The 4147-nt window shown below is 41.5% G+C and overlaps 1 pseudogene; it reads right to left on the bottom strand.

Annotated features, from left to right (window-relative positions):
• Positions 1-1697: 1697 nt before the first annotated feature.
• Positions 1698-2425, bottom strand: LOC145719585 (glucosamine-6-phosphate deaminase 2-like; annotated as a pseudogene).
• Between the last annotated feature and the right edge of the window lie 1722 nt (positions 2426-4147).

Here is a 4147-nt window from a genome sequence, read left to right as displayed (position 1 = left end):
GCTTTTTGTTTATATGAGCTTTATTTGAGTTAAAGGTAGAAAATAATGTACTTTCATTTGCAATTTAAGATGCAAGTTTCCATGGCAATCTAAAATAGTTTACAGTGATGGGCGCCTGGGTGGCTCAGTCGTTAAGCGTCTGCCTTCGGCTCAGGTCATGATCCCAGGGTTCTGGGATCGAGTCCCACATCGGGCTCCTTGCTCGGCAGGAAGCCTGCTTCTCCCTCTCCCACTCCCCCTGCTTGTGTTCCTGCTCTCGTTATCTCTCTCTCTGTCAAATAAATAAATAAAAAATTAAAATAGTTTACAGTGATTCCTTTTATATATACTCTGTCATATTATCCTTTTAGACATTTTTATATATGAGGAATAAGGTTAATCATTTAGGAAGTTTAACAATAATGAGAAAATTCTCCTCCAAAGAATTTCCTTAGTGTGCTCATAATAGCCAAGATGTTTATATTAAGGGCCTGAACCCAACTCATTAAATAAAAATAAAAGCACATTTTTCTGGTGCAAGAAAAGGTGATTTTATTAAAGCATGGGGATAGGACCCTTGGGCAGAAAGCTGCTACCAAAAGCACATTTCTTCAAAAGGTGCTAAAGAAGAAGGTGCACCAAAAATATGCACTATACATATTTTTCAAAAGGACATAAACTGCACGTTTTGGCACTGTCTTCTCCTCAAATTTCCTTTACCAACAGTATATAGCACGACTTTTGATGTCCAGATGGCACTGTAGGAAGATGACTAAGGCAGTCGTGTGCAGAAAGGCTTGTGTATAATGCAGATAAAATATAAAGATATTATTCCAAAATTAAAGTCTGCAATGGTAGTCGATTAATACCTGAAAGTTTTGAAGGGTCTTCAGATAATTAAAAAACATAAATCTTTGTATATTATGCCACTCGAGTCATGTCTTGAATGGCACTTGATGTACAGAATCTCCACCTTTAAAGTGAGTTTTAGGTGGTGCCTGGGTGGCTCAGTCGTTAGGCGTCTGCCTTCAGCTCAGGTCATGATCCCAGGGTCCTGGGATCGAGCCCCGCATCGGGCTCCCTGCTCGGCAGGAAGCCTGCTTCTCCCTCTCCCACTCCCCCTGCTCGCGTTCCCTCTCTCGCTGTGTCTCTCTCTGTCAAATAAATAAATAAAATCTTTTTTAAAAATGAGTTTTAATATTGTCTACACAAGCAGATATTTCATTTCTGTTCTGGTTTATAGACTACCTACTTATAATAAAGTTTATTTGTAAATAAAATGTTTATAATAAACAGCTTATCCGTCGTGAGAGCCAATTACTTCTCCTAAGCCCTGGTGTAAAATAGATGCATTTCAAATATGGAATGTTTCACATACAGATATTAGACTTTTAAAAATGGTAATCCTGGGGCGCCTGGGAGGCTCAGATGGTTAAGCATCTGCCTTTGGTTCAGGTCATGATCTCAGGGTCCTGGGATTGACCCCCTGAGTCAGGCTCCCCGCTCAGCAGGGAATCTGCTTCTCTCTCTCCCTCTGCAGCTCCTCCTGCTCATGTTCTCTCTCTCTCTCTCTGTCTCAAATGAATAAATAAAATCTCTTTTACAAAAATGATCATCTTAAAAATTCCCCATGCTCCATTATATTGCAAAGCTGAAATTCATCTACTTCTTATAAAAAGTATTTTGTTCATTCAAGCAGCATTTTGCCCCAATCTCCTTCAATTTCCTTCTACCATACCCTGTAGTGGACCTGCAAGTTTACTGTGCACATGCATTAAACCTTGAAGTAGTTTACAGTAGTAACTCTGAGTTCTAAAGTAGCATCTTCATCATATACAAATGTAGTTCAGAGATGATGCTGGAAAGATGACACAGTCCACACATGGTTGACTCCTTCCATTGTTGTGCACGGGGCAAATGCCTTGTGTGTACCTATTATGAGAAACATTACCTCCAACAGATAGGTCGACTCAGCCAGCTTCCTTTCTTTTTCTTTTCTTTTCAAACGCATCACATTCTGTTTGTAAATCTGCAGTATTCCCATCGAAGATATGAGCATTTTAGGATCTATATCAATATGCTTTAAAAAGTTATTCCACGGGCGCCTGGGTGGCTCAGTCGTTAAGCATCTGCCTTCGGCTCAGGTCGTGATCCCGGGGTCCTGGGATTGAGCCCCGCATCGGGCTCCCTGCTCTGCGGGGAGCCTGCTTCTCCCTCTCCCACTCCCCCTGCTTGTGTTCCCTCTCTCGCTGTGTCTCTCTCTGTCAAATAAATAAAATCTTAAATAAATAAATAAATAAATAAATAATAAATAAATAAATAAATAGTTAGTCCACACCAAGGAATGGTAGCTTTCAGGACAATTGATGGGAAATTCTACGTATTCATCCATGTTAAATGTCTACACGTGTTTAAAAGAGAGGTCTCCCTTCTTGTGATGTTCTGTTAGTTGACAACTATCAGGTTTTTTTATAAGATACTAATGATGTGTATTAGTACACCTGGTAGACCAACCAGCTCTTCGGACGCTGGGGCAGCAGGAACCCCTGATAACTTTTTCAGAGCAAAAAGTCATCTGATTTGTCCCACATTATTAAATACTCAACTGTGTTGATTTCATTCTTCCCCCTTGGCAAGAGTTGGAAATGATCACTTACACACATCCACTTCTGAACTTCCAATGATTAACAGAGTAACTTGGGTAAAGCTACAATTTTATTTTATTTTTTTATTTTTATTTATTTTATTTATTTATTTTTAAGATTTTATTTATTTGACAGAGAGAGACACAGCGAGAGAGGGAACACAAGCAGGGGGAGTGGGAGAGGGAGAAGCAGGCTTCCTGCCGAGCGGGGAGCCTGATGTGGGACTCGATCCCACCTGAGCCGAAGGCAGATGCTTAACGACTGAGCTACCCAGGCGCTCCAAAGCTACAATTTTAGATACAGTTATTGCAGGGTTGGGGAGCTCGGCGGGCAAGAAGGAGTTCCTGAGAAGTTGTATGCTGCAACTTAGTGGGTTTATTTAAGAAGCAGGAGGATAGAAAGGGCTACCCCAGGCAGAAAGAGCCGCACCTGCCCTGTGTGAAGCTACTGCTTATACGTTTAGTGCTCAAGGGCCAGGGGCCCTGCAGGGAGCATTAGATCATAAATGTCTTCTTCGAATTTCCACTTGGAAAACTACTTTTGCAAGACTTCTCTGGTGCTTATCATTCAGTTCAATATTAACTGTGTGTGAGATACACAGGCTGTCAGGAGACCCTTTAAGAATTCAGCAACCTGCCGTATTTGATCCTCATGGGAACTATGCAGGCTATAGGTCAGCCTTCTGGGCTAAAGGTGAACACTTTTCTGCTTCTTTTTTTTTTTTTCTTAAAGATTTTATTTATTAGTGAGAGAGAGAGAGACAGTGAGAGAGGGAACAGAAGCAGGGGGAGTAGGAGAGGGAGAAGCGGGCTTGCCGCCGAGCAGGGAGCCCAATGCGGGGCTCGATCTCAGGACCCCTGGGACCATGACCTGAGCCGAAGGCAGACGCTTAACGACTGAGCCACCCAGGCGCCCGCATATTCTGTTCTTCTTAATCATGATGATTTTCTAGCTCCTTTGTGCTGATATAGACATGTATTATTAGCATAATAGCCAAAAATGATGAGTCATTTGACAGTGAACCAGGTGTGGAGAGGTAATCTGCATGCCTTTATTAACAGAGAGTGCATCCAAATAACCATACTCACTTTGTATTTTCCTTTCATGGTGTCATTGCCAACCGAAGCCTGGAAGCATCCTGCATCCAACCACCAAGGACGACTGTGTTTTGGGAAATGAAGAATCTGGCACGGCAACCTAACATCACAGTGCAGGATGAATTGCTTCCACCTTATTTTTATTTCCCATAAATATTATGAAACACTTCCTTAAAAAAAAAAAAAAAGGTTCTCTTTGTCTATGCAAAATATTCTAGTAGATGACCTAGAATACAAGTTCAGTTTCAACACTTGAAAGCGGGGCAAGGGGGCCTCCTTTCCTCTCTAGGATCACCCCTGCCAACCTTGCTACACCACTATATTGAATTTCCTCAAAGCAAGAGAAAACAAAAGCCTTTTATATTGCCATGTATTTTTAAACCGATAGCTTCTTTCGCATAGTTCCATTTATTGCATAACTAAGAA

The sequence above is a fragment of the Leptonychotes weddellii genome, unplaced genomic scaffold (assembly GCF_054177405.1).
Source record: "Leptonychotes weddellii isolate Sample4059 unplaced genomic scaffold, ASM5417740v2 HiC_scaffold_5439, whole genome shotgun sequence".
Lineage (NCBI taxonomy): Eukaryota > Metazoa > Chordata > Mammalia > Carnivora > Phocidae > Leptonychotes > Leptonychotes weddellii.
The sequence above is the reverse complement of the archived record's forward strand: the minus strand, read 5'-3'. Positions and strand labels throughout refer to the sequence as shown.